At 41.3% G+C, this 22,062-nt stretch overlaps 1 long non-coding RNA gene across 1 annotated transcript; it reads right to left on the bottom strand.

Moving 5' to 3' along the window:
* Window positions 1–620: 620 nt before the first annotated feature.
* LOC149128479 (uncharacterized) lies at window positions 621–19,811 on the bottom strand. The gene is made up of 7 exons (XR_016219284.1): window positions 19,613–19,811; window positions 7,754–7,788; window positions 6,727–6,826; window positions 5,634–5,773; window positions 2,055–2,215; window positions 1,237–1,316; window positions 621–725 (listed from the first exon to the last, which is right to left on the bottom strand). It is a non-coding gene; the product is annotated as an uncharacterized LOC149128479 (long non-coding RNA).
* Window positions 19,812–22,062: the final 2,251 nt, after the last annotated feature.

Here is a 22,062-nt window from a genome sequence, read left to right as displayed (position 1 = left end):
AGGGTTGTAGAGGGGGAAGCAGAGGAAGGAGTTGGGGACCACACCCAAGCCCTGGGGGTTAATGCAGGCAGACATCAGGTAGGATGTGCTGCCCTGGCTGCTGGTCGCATCCTTCAAGGGCCTGGGTCTCCAGGACACAGGCAGCCTCATCATCCCCCACAGGTTCTGCAGTCCTGGAGGACAAGAGGCCACTGCACCTCTCAACTTGCTCCTCCTTCCTGCCAGGAGTCAGAAAATGATAGGAACCGGCAACACCGACAACACACGACTCTCCCCTCTCCTCCCCACCTCCAAAGCCCTCCTCCCTGTTTCCTTCCCATCTCTGTCTCTGCCTTTCCTCCTCACACTGCAGCCGGTTTTGAGTCCAGTTTAGTTGTTTAGTTCTTGCAGAACAAAGTAAACTGAGAGGCAGTGAGGGAAAGGGAGCGAGCCAGGCTCCTTCATCCCTGTGCACCGCCAGCTCTGACATCCCTGCTCCTCTGCCTTCGGGTCCTCACTCTGGCATCCTTTCTGGACTCGGCAGTAATTGTAGCCTCCTTACTAATAACTTATTCTTAAAGTGCTCGAATTCAAGAGTGTGTTTCTAGGGCACCCACAACACAATGTCATTTTCCTCCCCCCTCCAAACCTCCGCCCCCACCCCCTCGTCATTACCTCCAGGTCACTGGTCACAACCTTCTTTCTCCGGGGAGAGCAATTGCCTCTGACCTGAGACCACGGGCTGACTGAAATGATACCAGGATAACAGGGAACAGGTGCTGAGAACACAGCCAATTTCCCCCTCCACCCAAGTGACAGACTGGGATCTGGAGCCCTGCTGACTCAGCCACAGATACATTTCTTCTGACATTTGATAGCCGACTCAGAAGCACCACTTCAGTAGACCTACCGGAGCTGGAACTGGGAGAAAATCACAAGAAATAGAGTGCAGATCCCGCCTGGCTCAATGCACGCTTTTCCCTTTCCTTGCTCTCAGCCTGGGGTAGAAGTGCCCAGGACTTTGCTGGGCCAGCCATGCTGAGCAGATTAGCAGTGCTCCAAAGGCTACCAGTAAGTAGCTTGCACCTGCTACTGCTGGGGGCCAGCATAGGGGCACGGAGCTGAATGTCAGATGAGAAGGAGCCCAGCTCTCAACCAGTCCAAGGCTCCTCTCACCCTGCCCCTTGGAGTCTGCACTAAGAGGGACTTGCTCTGGGCAAGGACTCCCTGTGTGCAAGGATTCTCCCTGGAACTCACCACTGAGAAGGGGCAGACTCCGCAGAAGCAAGGGCAGAACACTGCAGAACTAGGATCCGGCCTGGGACAACCCAGATAGCCTAAAAAAAAAAAAAATTAAGAACCTATAGACCCCACAGACTTTCAGCCCCAGAGTTTGGAAAGGCTCCCAGAGGGACATCTCCGACAGTGTCCTGCTCTGTGGTGACACCTGACCACTGCCTGCCACTGTCCAGCCTCTCATGGAGCCCCCAGGATTTCTTACACTCCTCCACAAGGCCCTCTTGTTTAACATGCAGAAATCCTTTCCAGTATCCAATCCATCAAAGGCTTTCCACAGACTCTCCAGTGACAAAGTCCTTGAAAGAGGGAGTTGCACTGCACCACAAGTTCCTGGGTCCTCTGTCTACTGGCCTCACCCACGTGTGATCACATTGCAGGTGCAGCTTTGATGAAAACCGAATTTCTGGCACAAGCCATGTATCTTTTTTTGGTAATGTTTCAAGACATCGAGAGAGGATGGAAGGGAGGGAGGAGGAAGGGAAAACCATTACACTCACAGAACTGTGTCTATGAATTATATTGAATATGTTCAATGAAAAAACTAAAAATAAATAAATAAAAATAAGATATTGACATAAATGAGTATATGGGGGAGAGAGAGAAGAAAAGAAAAAGAGAGAGAGTGAGGGAAAGAAAGAAAGAAAGAAAGAAAGAAAGAAAGAAAGAAAGAAAGAAAGAAAGAAAGAAAGAAAGAGAAGAGAGAAGAGAAGAGAAGAGAAGAGAAGAGAAGAGAAGAGAAGAGAAGAGAAGAGAAGAGAAGAGAAGAGGGAATATACCTTCTATCCACTGATTCATGCCCCAAAAGGCTGAGATAGCCAGGGCTAAGCCAGGCAGAAGCCAGGAGCCAGGATCTCCATCCTGGACTCCCACATGGGTGGTGGCAGGGATCCAAGTTCTTGAGCCATTATCAGCTGTCTTCTCACACACAAGCAGGAAGCTGGATAGGAAACAGAGTAGATGGGACTTCAGCTGGCACTGGGATACAGAATGCCAGCACTCCAAAAAGCAGCTTATCCCTCTGCCTCCTCTGCCTCCCCATCTACCTCTGGAGCTAAGTAGCAGGATGCCAGACGCAGGAGCAGAATCTCACCTCCCTCTTAAACTTGGCTGCTGTCTGTCCTGAGTGTCCTGCTGGGGACACCTGATCTAGATGTCAGCTGTACGACTCACTCACATGGTGACTGCTTGATCTGAGAACCAGTTCTGTCCTTAGAGACTCAATAATGTCCCATCCCTTGATGGTTACATTTACTTAATTATTTTTCAAAGAGACTTCATAAAGATAAATAAGATCTATCTGACTTATATTTAAAATACCTAACAAAAATAATAAAGTGAAATACATATACTCATAGCTATACAAAGATAAAATAAATCAGGCAATAAAATACAATTAACTTTTTCACACTTCAGACCAGAACTACAAGACCTGGAAGAAGACACTGAAATTGTTTTTAAAACAGGCCACATCATCTTTAAAAGAAGACTACCCCTTCTATTGTATTTTTCTTTACTTTTAAAAAATGAGACATCATATACTCTGGTTAAGCAAGCAAACACCAACTTTCTTGTGGGTAAAGTTTTTGAAAATTTTTTATGTATTTTGAAAGACAGAGTTACAGAGAGAGGAAGAGAGAGAGAGAGGTCTTCCATCCACTGTTGCACTCCCCCAATTGGCCGCAATAGCCAGAGCTGTGCCAATCCAAAGCCAGGAGCCAAGAGCTTCTTCCAGGTCCCCGACATGGGTGCAGAGGCCCAAGGACATGGGAAATCTTTCACTGCTATCCTAGGCCACAGCAGAGAGCTGGATTGGAAGAGGAGCATCCAGGACTAGAACTGGCACCAATATGGGATGCCAGTGCTTCAGGCCAGGGTGTTAACCCACTGTGCCACAGCGCCAGCCCCTTGTGGCTAAATTTTATCCCAGTGTCTTAAAGGGTCAAATTTCTATGTAAAGCCAGTTTGAGGTATTATCATTTTCCCTAGAGGTCTAGAAAAAGTAGTTTACTTTGTTCTACAAGAACTAACAAAAGCAAATAAGGGCCAGACAGATTATCATCGTGTTTGAAATGAAGGATAATTTGCTGCTCATCCACAAACACTACCCACTATCTCCAGCTGCAGTCAGTGCCAGCCCCTTCAGAGCTTTGCACTAACATTTGAGTGGTCTGTCCTTAGCATAGTGGCAAGCCCCTAGGACAACAATGTTGAAAAGTCTGGGTCACAATCCAGGTCAATTTCACTTCTCAACCCTGAGAATCTGCTGTAGCTTCCTTGGAGGCAAAAGCGAGGGCCTCAACCTTACTGGTGAAAAGTGGGCAAAAGTTCCTGCTGCTGCTGCTTTGCTGGGTGGTTCTCCTCCAAACTAGGCTCTGGAAAGTTTGGTTTACCCCCACCTTATGGTGAATGTAGAAGCCCAGTGGGAAATTGCTCATCTAAAGGGAGCATTTACTTTGGGTTTCTGGAACTCCACAAAATAATATTTACAGTAACTTTCTGGCCATAGTCACATAAAGGAAATCTTGGGAATCTAACTACCTATCTACCTTCTCCTCTACTTTCTCTTTAACAGTTGTGCCACTGGATATGAATCATTGCAAACACTTTTAATGCAAGATTTGTATCTCTATTATCTTTGAGCCCAGATATGTATCACAATAAAACCTAGAAATTCTACTGAACAACTTTTTTATAGTTATATCACGAGCATGTTAACTATAATTGAAAATGAATCTTGATGTGAATGGAATGGGAGAGGGAGCAAGAGATGGGAGGGTTGTGAGTGGGAGGGAAGTTATGGGGGGGGGAATCCACGGTAATCCATAAGCTGTACTTTGGAAATTTATATTTACAAAATAAAAGTTAAAAAAAAAGAGCATGTTAACGAGATTTTCAGCAAAACCGATACACAAACACCTTCCTTCCTTCCTTCCTTCCTTCCTTCCTTCCTTCCTTCCTTTTGTACATTCTTCCGCATATAAAGGAGAACATGAAGTATTTGTCTTTCTGTGTCTGGCTTATTTCTCTCAATATCATGTCCTCCAGTTGTGTAAATATAGCTTTGTGAAATTTTGTTTTATACCTTTGTCAAACCAGTGATTTTAGAATTTTACACTATTATAGTTTTAATGATCATGTTGATAATTTACTCTGTATGGGTGGAATGGTCATTTTTTGTTCAATTATTGTTTATAGTCATTGTCTATATTCCCACTCAACTAGGGTCTTTCTGCTTTTTAATTGTTAAACTTCTTACTCAGGGAAGTGTTAAGCCCTTTTACTGTAATGTAAATTAAAAATATATTATCTCAAAAACTAAAAAAAAAAAACAAAAAAACCAGGAGGAGGAAGGGAGAGGAAGGACAGAAAGGGAGAAGGGAACATCATTATGTTCATAGAATTGTATTTACACAGCATACCTAATCCATTAAAACCTAATTAAAATTTTAATTTTTTCATCAGTGTTTTATAATATTATGGTAGATATCTTTCACTTATTTGGTTAAATTTTTTTTCCTAAATAGTTTTGTTGCTATTGTGAATGAGATTTCCTTCTGGATATCTCTTTTAGTGAGTTCATAAAAAAGCTACTTGTTTTTGTATGTTTATTTTGTAGCCTACAACTTTAATGGATTGATTCATTAGTTCTAACAGCTTCTTGCTGGAGTATTTATGTTTTCCCATGTTCAGCATCATGTAATCTGAAAATGTGGATATTTTAACTCCTTCCTTCCTAATTTTGATGTCTTTTATTTCTCCTCCTGTTGCAATTGATTTCTCAACAATATTGCAGTGGATTCATTTCTGAGAGGAGGAGTGTGGTGAGGGCAAGTGGCGCGGAGTCACCACACAGACCCCGGGAGTCAGGTGAAAGTGGACTTGTGACAAGCACCCCACAGACTCGTTTATTTCATTTAGTACAAAAGCTTATATAGTCAAGACCAGCCAATCCGGTCAAGGGGCGGTCTATTCCCCAACCTATCACAGCCTGTTGCCAGGCAGTTTTCAAAGCCATCCAATCATAGCCTGTTGCCAGGCAGGCTCCATTGCCAGGTGGGTTTCAAAGCCATTCCTGAGTAACTGATGCTCGCTTGCCAGTGGCCATCATGGCACGGCCTTCTCATTCCACCACATCCTCCCTAACTGCTCTTGCTAATACTTCCAGTACTATATTGACAAAGAGTGATGAAAGTGGACTTTCCTGTTCCAGATCTTCAGGGAAGTACTTTTAGCTTTTCCCATTCAGTAGTATAGTGACTGCTGATCTGTCATGTAAAGCCTTCGTAATTCTGAGGTAAGTTCCTTCTGCACCCAATCTGGGCAGAGTTTTACCATGAAAGGACGCTGAATCTTACCAAATGATTTCTTCATGTCTATTAAGATGACCATATGTGTTTTGTTCTTCATTCTGTTGAGGACATTTATGACATTTTTTGATGTGTGAATGTTGAACCACCCTTGCATTTCTGGGATAAATACAACTTGATTCTGATGTCTGCAATCAATAGAGTGAAGAGATATCAGCAGAAGGGGAAAAAATATTTGCAAGCTACCAACCTGAAAAACAATTACTGTCTAGAATATATCAGCAACTCAAGAATAACAAAAGCCTAATCCAATTAAGAAATGGGCAGAGGCTGGTGCTGTGGCCTAATGGGTAAAGCTGCTGCCTGCAGACATCCCATTATAGGTACCAGTTTGAGCACCAGCTGCTCCATTTCCAATTCAGCTCCTTGCTAGTTCAGCTGGGAAAGCAGCAGAAGATGGCCCAAGTGCTTGAGCTGCTGCCACCTATGTGGGAAACCTGGGTGAAGGGCCTGGCTCCTGGGCATTTGGGCAGTGAACCAGCAGATGGAAGAGCTCTCTCGCTCTCTCGCGTGCTCTCTCTCTCTCTCTCTCTCTCTCTCTGCTGCTGCTGGTGCTTCTCCTCTCCTTCTCTGTACCTCTGACTTTCAAATAAATAAATGAATCTTGAAGAAATTGGGCAATAGACAGTTCTCAGAAGGCATACAAATAGTCAACAAATACATGAAAAATGCTCGATATCACTAGCTATCCAGTAAATCCAAGTCTAAATCACAGTGAGATAGCACTTCATCCTTGTCAGAAGGGCTATTAACCAAAGGACACTAACAAATGCTGGCAAGGATGTGGAGAATGGTGAACTCTTATCTATTGGTGGGAATGTAAATTAGTAAAGCCACTTTGAAAAACAGTATGGAGATTTCTTTAAAAACTAGAAATAGATTTGCCATGTGATCCAGCAATCCCATTACTGAGTGGGATTTGATACATATTGTACCCCAGAGATAACCTGCACCACCATGTTTATAGCAGCATTGTTCACAATAGCCAAAATCAGGAAGCAACCAATGTGTCCATCATCACATGAATGGATAAGGAAAACAATAGAATATTATTCAGCTCTTAAAAAGAATGCAGTGCTACCTTTTGCATCCACACAGATGTTACTGGAGTATTTCATGCAGAGTGAAGTAAGCTGAACACTGAAAGATGAATACCACATGTTCTCCCTTATATGTTGGAACTAAAATTTAAAAAGAAAAATGAAACCAAAAAGTAAATGCCTGTGTGATTGGTACTGCTGTAAATAGTTTCTGCAAACATTGTTTTATATTTTTATCAAGCCAGTGGTTAAGAATGATATACTTAAGGCCGGCGCTGCAGCTCACTAGGCTAATCCTCTGCCTGCAGCATGGAACCCCGGGTTCTAGTCCTGGTTTGGGGGCCAGTTTCTGTCCTGGTGGCTCCTCTTCCCATCCAGCTCTCTGCTGTGGCCTGGGCAGGCAATGGAGGATGGCCCAAGTGCTTGGGCCCTGCATTTGCATGGGAGACCAGGAGGAAGCATCTGGCTCCTGACTTCCAATCTGCGCAGTGCGCTGGCCATGGTAGCCATTTGAAGGGTAAACCAACGGAAAAAGGAAGACATTTCTTTCTTACTGTCTCTCTCTCTCTCACTGTCTAACTCTGCCTGACAAAAAAAAAAAAAAAAAAAAAAAAAAAAAACCACCATAAAACAGAATCATACAATTCTATAGATTCAATGATCTGTGATTATTTTGAAATATACTGCATGAGTGACATGGACATCTTTTCATTTGGTTATTGTTTATAGCCCTTACCTCTATTCCTATTAAACTATGGTGTTTTTACTTTTCCCTTGTTGAACACTTTATTTAGTGGCACATTAAGCCCTGGACTATAATGTAAATTAAAAATGTTGTCTCAAAAAATGAAAAAGAAAGAAGGAAAGAGGGAACTATCATAGTTTCAGAAATGTATCCATGAACGAAATGGAAGCTGTTCTCTTTGTATTAATATCGCAATATCATGAGAGTTGATTTGAATTGTGTTGTAATAATTATCATGCATTTACTGCAAACTTGAGAATCTAAAGTATTAATAATTTTATTTAAAAAAATGTAAATGAAAGTTTTATAAAGCATAAACTTACCAGAGAACCCAGGAATTCCCTCCCTCAGTATCATCCTAAGGTAAATGAAAGCACATGTATTTGCAAAGACTTGAACTGAAATATGCATAATAGCATCACTTTTACAAGCTCAAAAACTAAATGTCCCTCAACTGTTAAATAGATCATCAAAATGTAGCATAATCATACACTGAAAAACTGAACAGCAAAATGAATAAATAATTAGTGACATACTCATACATTTCACAACATGGATCAACTCACAAACATTATGCTGAGTTAAAAGGAAACAGAAAAGGTTGCATGTGGTATGGTTCCATGTATATGGAAGGTCCAGAGGTACAGGTACTTCTGTAGAGATAGGTAGTGGATGCCCTGGACTATGGTAGCATAAGAGATTTATTGTATGTAACAGCATAAAACAACCTTTGGACATAATGAAATTGTTCCCAAACTGGATTTGGTAATAATTATAAAACTAAATGTACTGGATGTCATTGAGCTATACATTTAGTATGGGTGAATTAGTTGCTGTATGACTAATATTTCAGTAAATCTGCTAAAAATAAAATGCTTTTCAAAAGGAAGAAAATTGGGGGATTAACATTATCTGTATTCAAAGTGTACAGTGATGAAGACAGCGTAGTATTAGTGCAAGGCAAGATATAGGAATATGCACAACAGAACAAAATAGACAACATGTATAAGATCAATTGATTTTTGACCAAGGTGTCAAGATCATTCAAAGAAGTGATGAATAATCTTTCTAGCAAATATTGTTTAAATATTTGGAATTTATATCCAAAATTGAACCTCAAACCCATATTACACACATAACAAAAATAAACTCAAAATTGATCATTAGTCTGAATGTAAACTTTCTATTATTAAACTTCTGGAAATAATCATAGAAAAAAATTCAGTGACTTTGTGTTTTACAAATATCTTCTCCATGTAGCACCAGGAAGAAAAAATGCATAGTTGATTCCTAAAAATTTAAAAATCTATTATTTGAGAGACAACAGAATTAGCAGAGAAGGCATAGAATGGTAAAAGACATTTGTAAAACATAATTTTGATAAAGGATTTGCATCAAAACTATTGCTAGGACTCAATGGTTAGACAAATTATCCAACCAGGAAATTGTACAGCTTAAGATTTGAGTAGATGACTCACTAAGGCTCATTTTGAATGGCAAGGAAGGATATAATCATTCATCAACTGTCGCTCCCCGTCTTCATGGAGGAACGAAACAGGACCCTGCATTGTTCTTTCGTCTGCTTGGCCCTCCCTGGGTTTGCTGCTGGTTCTTCCCGGGTTGGCTACCCTCCCTTCCACCTCCATGGAAGGGCGGTTCCCCCTAGCCACTTTCCCCACTTCCGAGGGGGAGCGGCACACCGCCGGCCGGCTCTCTCAGGGGCTGCACAGGTGTTCCTCTTAGATGTTCCTCATTCATGTTGTCTCTCTCCTCCTTTATAGTCCTCTTCCACCAATCCCAACTCTGCTACCCACACGCCGAGTATGCTGCTCTCCTCCAATCAGGAGCAGTTCCTGCTGTTTATTGGTTGAACTGGAGGCAGCTGTGTAGAAGCTGTTTCCTCCTCTCCCAGTGCCATATTGTGGGAGAGCAGATGCATAGAATAAGTCTTAATTCCAGTAACTTAGTCTAGTCCGAGTTGCTCCCAGTTGCTCCCCACAATCAACATCATTTAATTATTGGTAATATGTAAACAAATTGAAACCACAATCAGATCCTACCATAGTACTCTAAAATTGGAATGTGTAAAGTAATAAATGTTGAAACTACTAAGTGTTGGTGAGAAAGTGGAGGAACTGGATCTCCTATAGATAAGTGCTGCTGGCGAAAACGTACAGCCACATTGAAAAGCAGTTTGTTCCTGTAAACTTGTTTAATTCTTAAAAAATCAAGTATGAATACCAAATAATCCAGCACTTTAGCCCCTAAGTAACTACCCATAACTACTACCCTAATAAATTAGAAACATGCATACAAATGTCATAGCAATATCATTCAGAGTAGCCCAACATTGGGAACAATTTAAATGTCCATTCACTGGAGAATTGACATATAAAATATAGTACATGCCTAATATGGAGTAACACTCAGCAAAAAAGAATAAAGTAACACAATAATTATGCATCTCAAAAACACTGTAATAAGTGAAAGAAATTCAATGCAAAGAATTATATATTGTGTAATGAAATATATAGTATTTCTAAAATGGCAAAACTAGAAAGCACAAGAGTTGTTGCCTGGTGCTTTGAAATGGAGTAGGGACTAACTTAAATGGGCAAGGGAGGTCTTTTCAGGAGAATGTCGTGTTCCAAAATAGGAAGTGGTACTGGTTATATAAAGTAAATTTAAGAAAAATGTATTAACATCATCAAACTGCGTACATGAGGTGGGTGAACCATATGGTATGTCAATTATACAACTAAGCTGACAAAATAATTGAGAGTCCCCAAGAGCATTGGCTAAATGGGTTCCTTAATGACATGTTCTAAAATAAAACTAGAAAATTATTAATATGTATTTACTGATCATTTGAAATAAGTTGTAACACTATAATCTATAGCAAAATATTTTTGTGAGAAACAGTACATTTTCTAAAACCACAAATATAAATAAATTAGGGCAGTGGCATTGTTTTCTATTTTTGAAAATCTCTTTAATGTCTTGCTTAGCAGAAAATATCTGGACTCTCATAGCTGCTTGTCCTTCAGTCTTGGGTAATATTGCTTGTCACAGTGCCCCTGGAAAACTATCCTGTAAAGGCAGAGAAGAACAAGACTTCAGGGAGCAATTATCTTTATTTAATGTATGCTAAACTGATCTTCTATACATAAAGAAAATCGAAAATCAATCATGATGTGAATGGAAGGGGAGAGGGAGTGGGAAAGGGGAGGGTTGTGGGTGGGAGGGACATTATGGGGGGGAAGCCATTGTAATCCATAAGCTGCACTTTGGAAATTACTATTCATTAAATAAAAGTTAAAAAAAATTTTAAAAAAAGACAAGATTGACAGAACCACACTTTGAGAATCCTCATGGTGAGGGCCTATTTCCTGCTCACTTCTTGGTTGAAGGTTTAGGTGGGGAAATGGATGTTTCAAAGGTGGGACTTCCTGGGCTCCTGAACAACAGGGCTGCGTCTTGTGTCTTGTTTGGGGGCAGGGCAGATCCAGCCCCTGACCACAAGAAAGACCCATGAAATCACTTGGCCTGGCCTCATCAAGGTAGCCGCAGGCAGGAGTGGAAATTCAACAGGCTAATTTTTAAGCCAATAGTTTTCTATGGCCTGTGAAAGATGTTTTAAATATCCAAATGTCCCCAGGAAGAAAAAATTTCCCCACCCCTTTTAGACCCTGGAAAGCAAGTGTGCTGCACACTAGGCATCCCATTGCCCTCCCCTGGTGCTGTAGATGTAGGGCCTTAAGGGACTGCATGTCCCACCATTCCCTTCTCCTCACCACCACAAGCTAAGTGTAAAATCCTGATCCTGGAATTCCAGCGGTGTGTTATCCAGGAAGATTCTATTGTAATTGGTTATCCTTGTGTAACCTAGAAGTATCATCTTTAATAAACATTAAGCTAAGTCAGAGGTTCTCAAAATACAGTCCAGGGACCAGCACCAGAAGCAGCATCTTAGAACTGATTTGAAATTCAAGCTCTCTGGCCCCACCCTCCTGAACGGAGCCTCCACAGTTGAGGCCCAGCGATCTGTAGTCTAACAAGCCTTGCAGGTGATTCCAATGCACCAAGTAGTTTAAGCCATTAGCGTTGAAGTTAACCTGAGATGGAATCTACCTTTGAAAGGAAACCCAGCACAGGTGATGAGGAAAGCGCCCTCATTCACTTCCTATCTCCTCCCCTTCCTGTGTGAGTGGTTCTGGAGAGACAGTGTCAGTTCCGGCTTTGAGGGTGGGCATACAGGAGCAGACAACAGAGATTGGCTGAGGACAAGCACTGACTGGAAGGTGAGGAAAGCGCACGGTATTAGCTGGATATTCCCAACCACTAGAACTGTTTGTTTTTCTTTCCCTGTAGTTTTCTCAAAACCTTTAATAGTCTTTAGTCCAAGTTCCAGCCTCATTTCTGGGTCTTGTTTATAAAGGAATTGGGACCAAGTTTCCCTTGTGGAAAAGCCTCCGTTGCAGTCACCTCAGTGGTAATATCGTGTGTGGAGAAAGCCATCAAAGAAGCAGAATTGGGGGCAGAAGCACCATGAACACCTGGAGACTTGCTCCAGAGCACCTCGGCAGGTTCCAGGCTTTGCTTTTCACAGTGAAACATGGTCGTTGGTCATTCACAGGTCTTGGGATACCACAGAGAGGGCCCTCTACACTCGCTGTCTCATTACAAAGGGGCACACATTTTTTGCTACTTGCAAAAATCTTGTAAAACACCAAATAACAAAAATATAAAGTAGTCATTGAATGCTTAACCCCATAATAATAAATGACTTTGTTAATATTTACTGCTTTTCTGTAAATCCTTTAAATTTGTGTTCTACAGGGAGAAAATTTTAAAATGCACTCTTTTGACTGGTAGGTTTCTTTTATGTCATTTGAGAGAGGGAGAGTGAGGAAAAGAGAGAAAGGGAAGAAAAGGTATGAAATTAGTTGTACTTTTCATATACTACTTGTAAATCATGGGTGATGGGCAGATTTTTTAGATCCTTAAAATAGATTTTATAGAGATTTCACTGATCACTAATCTTTATGGTGTCTATATATCATTGAAAAACTCTGTTTTCATATGTGTGTATGTGTGTGTGTGTGTTCATGTGCATGTGTGACGGGGTGGGAAGAAAGATGTTCTCACCCCTCACGAAGACTTTCATCTTTGGAGTGAGGTAAGTAGTGGAGACAGAGGTTTTTTAAAGATGAAACAGATTCATAAATCTTTTGTTTGTTTTTCCTTGCATTTGTTGTGAGCAGTGGCCTTGAAATGAGGGATTGGAGAGGCAGAGGTGAATATTGAAGGAAGGCTCCCTTAATGGTTTGGGGTACTTGCTGTCTGCCACAATGAGGACTACGAATCAGAGCACTAATTAAAGGAGCTATATTCAGAGACATGTAACAGGTGATGGCACCATTGAGCAAAGGAAATTTAAGCCCTGAATGTGTGCCCAGCTGAGTGTTTGGGAAAAACCTGGCCAGGACACATGAACTCACTTCTCCATACCTTATAGAATCTTCACCAGAATTTATTTATTTATTGGGTCCACATGAAGCTAGAGATGTCTTATCACTCTAAGTGTAGCTGAGACCCACAATGACTTTGAAAAACTCTTACTAAAAATTGTAACAAGGCCCAGGACCCCAGTAGATCAATCTATGGATTCATTTTGAAGTTTTCTGAAAGCCCAAATGAAGCTTTTTGTCCCAACCCTACCAATTGAGGACTATAAGAGGGAACTTTCAAATGGCTAAAGCCCAACTTCTGGATTATGAGTCCTTGGGCCGAGATCTCTGGCTATTTCCTGCTGAAGGTCTTCAGCCAGGCTGGTGAGATGTAGGTAGCAATTCTTGAGATCTGTTGCTGCTGTGAATTGTGACCATGGAAGTCTTAGAATCCTGAGTGTAAGAAATAGATAACACATCTATCCCAGCTGTTATCGAATGTGTTTTTGTCCTAGAAAGTTCTCCCATTAAGGATTCAAACACAAATTTTAGAGCTTTAAAAAGACTTGCTGGGTCATTCAGTTATTACTGCTACAAACCAGAGTTCTCTCTCCATTGCTTGTTTTTGTTGTTTTGTTTCTTGTTTTCTTTGTTGCCTCCTCCTAAGCACCTATATACTTCCTCTCCTTCCCCACTCTGCCTGTCTCATGGTTGCACGCTTCTCCATCCTACTTTATCATTTTGCTGCTATAATTAAATTAAATCTTGTGCAAAGTGTGGACCTACTTTCTCTTCTCTCCCTTTGTGTGTGTTTATGCATGTGTAATTTATGTATTGGTATGCAGTACCTAAATATTTATGATATGATTTTGTACATTATCATATATATTGCTTCTCTAAGTGATGGGTATGGGAATCAAACCTGGGCAACTGAGCTTCCAACCTGTGCTTGTAACCATGATGCCATATTAGTACTGTCTTTCTCACTTGGGCATCAATGAACAGCAGAAACTTCATGTCAACCCCTTATATGGTAAGCACACAAGAGTTATTTTCATATGTTTTAGAAGATCTCTCATCACCCTCTCCAGGATCCCGTATTCCCTATGACTTTTCAGGTGATCACCAAGGACTATCTTTCTCTAGGATTTGTTGGTACATTCAGCTAAACAAAGAAAATTTTACTTTGTAATAGATACAGTTTGAACCTCTTTTTCCATAACTGCATACAGAACCACTTTGAGCCTTCTTGGTAAATTTCTCTATAACTGCAAAACCTCCTATTGTGTGGAGGACCTTTTCTAAGATGCTCTAGCTCTAAGTTCAGCTCACATGCCCAGGGGTAAAGAATGATCTTTTCCTTTTGTTTTCTCAGAAATATGGGTTCTCTTTGCCTGCAGTGTTCCCTGAATAAGCTCATCTGCTCCATCTGCACAGACTATTTCACCGACCCTGTCACCATGAGCTGTGGACACAGATTTTGTAGTCCCTGTCTCTGCATCTTCTGGGAAGATGTCCAAACACCTGTTTGCTGCCCTGTGTGCCAGAAAATATCACAGAAAATAGGCTGGCAAAGCATTATATTTGCTGAGAAACAAACTGCTCACACTATAATCTGTATGATACACAAGAAAGTCAAGGACCTCATCTGTGAAACTGACAAGAAATTTCTGTGTGTGCTCTGCTCTGCATCCCCAGAACATGCCACTCACAGACTCTGCCCAATGCAGCAGGCTGCTGAGTACTGCAGGGTGAGTATTGACACTGAAAACACTTTGAAGAGTGGATCTTTACCTGAAACTGACAGGCGAAAACAAGGATATGCCAGGTATTATTGTTGTTATCCTTTCGTGCAATTAAAAAAAGACACAATTACTAACTCTCATGACTTAGTCATTATTCTGAACATGGGAGATAGAGAAGTGAAGAAACCCTACAAATAGCTCTGGTCACCTGTAGCTTAAATTTTCTTGGGCTGAGACAGACGAATGTGCAATGATGATAAAGATGATGATGTTAGAATTCTGGTATATCAGGATAAGTAGCAGTATAGATAAATTTCTAGTGGTCGTGACAGTCACTGGCTAACTTAGTCATGATCACAATGAGCTAGTGTTACTGTTTCTAAATCTGCTCAGAGTGTCATAGACAAATGACAGCATTTGAAAACAAAATATGAAGTAAGATTCCCTTCTGAAAATTTACCAGGTTACATACAATTTCAGTACTGTATTACTCAGATAGTGGGTCACATTAGATTCAGGAAATCTATTCTTGGTTTGAGAGAGATCTCAGATATGACAGTCTTCTCGAGGAAATGTCCACTTTCTCTTCTGTCTTTATTCTTGAGTTACCTTCTGTATATCCACATGTCTTTTACAAGTAACAGAAAAGTACTATAATTTCTTCTCTAGTGCTCAAATTTATATTTCTTTTTCAGGAGAAACTCCTAATGCAAATGAAGTCTATATGGAAAAAGAGACAGAAAAATCAGAGGACTCTAAACAAAGAGGCCAATATAATCAGAACATGGCAGGAAAGTTTTATAAGCCCTTGTCTCTCAGAAGCAGCTTGGGAAAGGGCACTACAGTAATACACAGGGAAAGAATTTGAGTTAGGTGATAACATCTCCTAATGGGCTCACTAGAAAAAGCAGTACATGTTTCTCTATAGGGTAAACTAACCTTGAAATTTTATGCTGAACCCACTGTGCAACAAAATATTTTCCTGATTTGGGGATAAAGCAATATCTATGATATTATGATATATGATAATATATAATATATATATGGTAATAATAATATGATGGCAAGGATGAAATAAAAATGTGGTTCTATAAGTGGAGGACTTTATCCTGGCCAAGGAGGAATCACTGTGGGTTCCCTTATGAGTAAAGAGCTGTAGGTGCTCTGAGAACCTATGTTTCAGGGCTTTCTGAAAACACATGTTTCAGGGGCAGGAAATGCAACGTATAAGTCAAACAGATGAGTGGAGAATAATGCAAAATGTATGGATAAGGAAGTGAGGTTTTGGGAAGGAAGGCTTTTGGTGAGTTGCAATGCATAGTTCAAACCTGTAAAAAGTGTAAGGGTTGGTCTCGCACCTGGCCACAGCAAGTATGATCGCATTTAATCAGTAAGGCTGACCTTGATGGAAATAAAAGTTTTAGCAAGAGAAGGAGGTCATTTGGAAAGGAGGTTTTGTTCTATTATTTTTCCCTAAGTAGGTCTCAAAATTTACACATGCTTAAAGGGTATATAGAAAGAATAGAAGAGACATTTTAAAAAAGCAATTAAGTGAAAAAGAGACTCAGAGAAAGAGACCAAAAAAATAGAAACAAACCCTATAAAGAAGGAGAGGGGGAGGTAAAGGAAAAGAGAGGGTGGGGGTGGGGACAGAGAGAAACATGAATGAAAAATTCAAGACAGAGAGAGACAGAGGTAGAAAGCAAGAATAAATATTGCAAGATAGTAGTCTAGAGAAAGAGCAGGTGAGAATAGCCTTGGGAAGCAGGAGGCACAAAGAACCGACCACTGATTGGAACACAGGGTTTGGAAATGAAAGTAATTTAGAAAGATCATGTCTGATGCCATCAGTTGTACTAAAGTAGTAAATTGTTCTTTTACTGAGAGTGTCCAGTCAGTTTCTGAGAAGCTTTGAGCAGAACAGATTTTTAGATTTAGAAACAGAGAATACAATATCATATGAAACCACACGCAAATCAATCTTAAGGTTTATTTACATGAAAACATGGAAATATCAAGGAAAAGATGTGGAAATAATGATACAGGAAAATTAATGAGTAGGAAGGAAGGATGGGAGGGAGGGAAGGAAGAAGGAAACAAAATCTGGGATACCTAAAAGCATAAAGGAATAAAACTGTATTACAGCAGAAGGCAAAGCAGAAGAGGAGATAAGGACAGAATAAAACCAAATTGATCCGTGATCTAATGAGCCAAATGTCATTGCAGGCATTCATAAACCTACGGATGGTGATGATCAAGGCTGAGTGTCCTACACTGTATCAGTACCTCCATGAAGTACCTCTACTTCTCTCTCTCTCTCTCTCTCCCAGAATTAAATTAATTTTAAAAATAATAGCCAAAATAACAAAAGATATATATTGGGGCTGGCACTTTGGCATAGAGCTGGCTGGCTGTGGCTCCACCTGCAATACCAGCCTTCCATATGGGTGCTGGTTCTAGTGCTGGCTGCTCCTATTCCAATCTGCTATGGCCTGGAATACCAGTGGAAAATGGTCCTAGTTCTTGGGACCCTGCACCCAAATGGGAGACCCAGAAGAAGCTCCCAGCTTTCGATCAGTGCAGCTCCAGCCATTGCAGCAATTTGGGGAGTGAATCAGCAGATGGAAGACCTTTCTCTCTGTCTCTTCCTCTCCCTCTCTGTCTGCAACTCTACTTCTCAAATAATTAAAAATATTTAAAAAAAGAAAAGAATGTATGCATGTGTGTAGAGTAGATGCATTCCAAAAGGAACCACAGTATGAAAAACATACAATGAGAAACTCTTTTAGAGGAAGTATAATGTCCAGCTAAAAGAAATCCTAGAAAAAAATGAGACGGAGAATGTGAAATATGGACTGCTATGTATAGAAGTGAAAATCATAAACTGTAAAGTGAAAAAGCAAAGGCGTCAGAATGAAAGACACCAGAGTGTACAAAATACATGAATGACAGAACAAAATCTATGACTTAATTTTATTGCTACAAAATAGTGTGATGAAATGCAAGAATATCAAAAAATAAGAAAGGATCACCAAAATCCACAGAAACAGAATGCATCTGATGGGAACAATAATTTAAAAAACTTCATTGCTATGCCAAAAGTGATAACCACACATCAAAGCTAAGAAAATTTTTAAATTCCTAATTAATTTATTTAAAAGCAAAGTTGCAGAGAGAGGAGGGAGAGATAGGATCTTCCATCTGGTGTTTCACTCCTCAAATGGATGCAAGAGATGGGGCTAGGCAAGACTTTTGAAGCTAGAAGCCTGGATCTCCATCCACTTATCAGGGCCAGGTACTTGTGCCATGTTCTGGTGCCTTCCTAGCCTCATTAGCAGGACGCTAGATCAGAATTTGGGCAGCTGGGACTTGAACTGCAGGGCATAGGGCATGCTGACATCCAAGGTGGCAGCTTAACCCAATGGGCCACAGTGCCAGCCCTGATACAATATTGTGTTAACTGCAGTCTTTATTTTGGCTCTTCTGTGTAGTCAACTTTACTCTACTTAATAACACTGAGGATTTAAGGGGAAATGGTGACAATCACAGAATTGCAAATAGCTTTAAAGAGAGGGCCAAGGTTGTGGCATAGCAGGTTAACTTGCTTCTACAATCAGGCATCCAATAAAGATGCCAGTTTGAGCCCCAGAAGTTCCACTTCCGATCAAGCTCCCTGATAATGTGCCTGGGAAAGCATGGGAAAATTGCCCACACATTCCCTGGGCCTCTGCACCCATGTCTGCATGCCTGACACTTGGATGACACTCCTAGCTCCTGGTTTCAGTCTGCCTCCCAACTTAACCCCGCCCCCCCCCCACACCCCCCACACTGAGTGTGAAGCCATTTGGAGAATGAACCAGGGATTTGAAGACCTCTCTATAACTCTTTCAATTAAGTAAAAAAATCTTTAAAAATAAATAAATAATATATGGGACATGCACCTGGCATTGTGAGACATCAGGTTAACTGGCTGTTTAAAACAGGCATCCCATATAACAGTGCAGGCTTGAGTCCTGGCTGCTCTGGTTCCAATTCAGCTCCCTGTCGATGTGCCTGGGAAAGCAGGGAATACAGCCCAAGTAAAAAGGAACCAGCCACCCATGTGGAAGACAGACTGGAATTCCTGGTTCCTCATTTCAGCATGGCCCACACATGGCTGTTGCAACCATTTAGAGTGAAACAGGGAATAGAATTCTCTCTCTCTCCCTCTTTCTCTCTCTCTCCCCCATCAACTATATGAATAAGCATTAAAAACATAAAATATAAATTATATGGGACAATGTGTGTCGATCATATGCAAATTCTAAACCATGTTCGATAAGAGACTTAAGCTTTCATGAATTTTGGTATGCAGTGGGAGTCTAGAATGAAGCACCCACAGATATAAGAATGGATGGTATTATAATAAATAATGCTGAGTGAGTCACAAAAGAGTTAATGTTCTAAAAATGTTACAATATAATTAACTTATATGAAATAGAAGTAGGAAGCATAGTTACCCAAGATTTTAGAGTTCATTATACAGAAATGGATTTTCAAAATATCTTCCAAATGCATAAAACCATTATTAAACACCCAAGCTACAACCACAAATTTCTGTAGAGAAATCATTTTTCACATTCCACAAGATTCCCCAAGGTCTTCCCCTCCAGTGTTTCAACATGTTCATCCATATGGCATAACAAAAATAACAGAAAACACCATTAATTTATAAGATGCAAAATTCTAATAGAGATGAAAATTCTGAGGCTGGCGCCGCGGCTCACTAGGCTGATCCTCCGCCTGTGGCACCAGTACAACAGGTTCTAGTCGCGGTTGGGGCGCCGGTTCAACAAAAAGGAAAATTCGGTATTTATTATAAAACACATTACCCTGGGCCTAGGAGTGATCTAAGACTGCTGTTGGTTCATTTCTAAGATGAAAATCCCTCTATTTTCAAGTTTTAAGGTAAAAAGGATTAATTCATTTCTTTGGATCCAGTACTCACCTGACGATTGGAACTGGTCCTCTGCAACGTCTAGGAATGGATACTGGGGTCAGGTAGGTGGTTCTGAGTTCCCTGGGCTCTGAAGGATCAGAAGGTCTCCACAGCCCAGTCAACACCAAGCCTCAGAACAAAATAAACCTTGACTGGGCAGGCCTTTGTACAAGATGAGCAAGCCCCACCCTGATGGGGTTTCTGTAGCAGAGAGGACTAGGGGGAGGGGCACTATTTCCCATCATTCTTTGGGTGAACACCTTCTCAGGTGATTTAGTTAAAAGCAATTGGATCAATCTCAAATTACACAAACGTTCTCTTGATTGAAATGAATAATTATTTGGGAGGTGATATTTGTAAATTTTTGAAATCCAGATAGATATTCTCTGAATACACCCATCGAGATAGTTTGTATAACTATGGAAGGCCTTTCTTTCTGTCTCTCACTTTCTCTTCTTCTCAAATAAGTTAAAAAAAATTTTTTTTTAAAAAGGAATGTACTTGGAATGACAGAGATTATCGCAACTTAAACTGAAGGTTGATCACATATGGAAGTGCCTGTTCAATCCTTGCTGCTCCACTTCAGATTCCTGCTAATGCAACTGGGAAAGCTGTTGAAGATGGTCCAAACATTTGGACACCTGCATCCAAATGGGATTCCCTGATGAAGCTTCTGGGTCAGCCTGACCCAGCCCAAACCATCTGGCAGTTTGGAGAGTGAAACAGCTAGTGGAAGATCTCTTTCTCTCCCTCTCTCCTTCACTCTGCCATCTTCTACTGCTTTCCCAGGACATAGCAGAGAGCTGGATGGGAAGGGGAACAGTCAGGACTGAAACCGGTGTCCATATGGACTGCCAGCAATGCAGGCAGCAGCTTTACCTGCTATACCATAGCACCGGCCCCAGGAATGTAATTTTCAAACAGTCTTACCTTATTTGCAAAAGGATTATGAATGTAGTAGTCAGTAAAAAGTTCAAAGAAAAGTGAAATTCAAAAGTGAAAAATTTTGTTCACTGTGACATTACTCTCTTTAAACACCATTGTGGATTCTAGCTTAGATTTTCCCATGAAAGATGGATGTCATTGTTCAACCAATGACTACAAGTTAGCCCAAAACACTGAAAATTCTTAAGAGTCAACAGTTCCTTTTTCTCTGAAGTAAATTTGAAACTAAACACAGTTATGTTTTACATCCAATAACACATGGATCATACAGTAGTAAAATGAAATAATAAAACTTTATCATTTTAATTTCATCATTTCAAAAGAAACTATGAACATTGTGGAAAAAGACTACCAATCATCTATCTATTATCTACCTATTTGTCTACACTAAAGAAGGATGATGCTCACAGAATTGATTAGCATTTGAAAACAAGGCCTTGAAATTGTTAACACTTGTGCATTCCCTTGAGCAAGATAGTGCTTTAGGAATACAAGGGACAGAGCTGTGGTATTGTGGGCTGGGCCTCCCCCTCAGAGATGCCATCCCATATAGACACAGGTTCTAGTCCTGGCTGCTCTTCCTGCTGGGATCCACATCATCTGGATTCTCTTGAATTAGAAGGGAGGACTTGAGATCGGTCAAGGTCTTGGGAGCTGCACTCAAGGACTCGGAAATCTTCCTTCTGTCCAAAGTCTTCTGGCGGTGCCAAAGTGTCCTGTGTGTCCCCTAAGAAGTGGGCTCAGGAGGGAGGGGGATGAGTGGCAGAGCAGAGGCACCATCTGTCCCACTGTCCCCAAACATGCCCAGGCTCAACAGGGAGCCCAGAACCAGACCTGCGGAAGGCTGATGGCGAGGATTCCCAAGACCTTTGTGGCTGAGATCCAGGTGCTCTCTTACTGGCTCGCATGGCGCCTAAACCCTGATGGGTCCACCTGCCCCAGTTCTGAGGGGGCCCCTGCAGCTGTGAAAGAGCCAGGAGGCTTCCTTTACACTGTGCTGCCTGGCAGAAGCCCACAGTGGGAGGAGCCTGCGAGGCCAGGAACTCCCAGAGAGGGACTGCCCAGGAGCAGGTGGGCAAGCTGCAGTGGGGCGGTCATAGAACCAGTCTACCAAGTAGTGTGTGTCCCGTGCTGCAAGTGGATGGACTCAGAGGGTTAGGGTCAGGGACTCTCTTGCACTGAGCAGCTGTTGCGCTCTGTTGGAGGGGCAACAGTGCTGAAAATCCAGGGAGCTTCAACAGGACACAGGGCGAGCTCCAGGCCAGAAGGCATTTTGTGAGGCTCTGAGGAGCTGGAGAAGGTGGCTCTGGGTTCTCACAGGTCTAGTGGTGTGCCTGGAACTCCAGTCTTTGAAGAATTAGAAAACCTTGACCAATTGAACCCAGCTGGTGAAGGCCATGGCAAAATTCAGAAACATCATGCGGTTGGGCTGGGGGATCATAAGCCGCCTTTGTTCCTAGCAAGGAAATGAGAAGACTGTCAGATTGTTTTGGTTCACATGCCTTCCTGGGCTG

The sequence above is a fragment of the Oryctolagus cuniculus genome, chromosome 1 (genome assembly GCF_051225735.1).
Source record: "Oryctolagus cuniculus isolate XC-2025 breed Fujian yellow rabbit chromosome 1, ASM5122573v1, whole genome shotgun sequence".
Classification (NCBI taxonomy): domain Eukaryota; kingdom Metazoa; phylum Chordata; class Mammalia; order Lagomorpha; family Leporidae; genus Oryctolagus; species Oryctolagus cuniculus.
The sequence above is the reverse complement of the archived record's forward strand: the minus strand, read 5'-3'. Positions and strand labels throughout refer to the sequence as shown.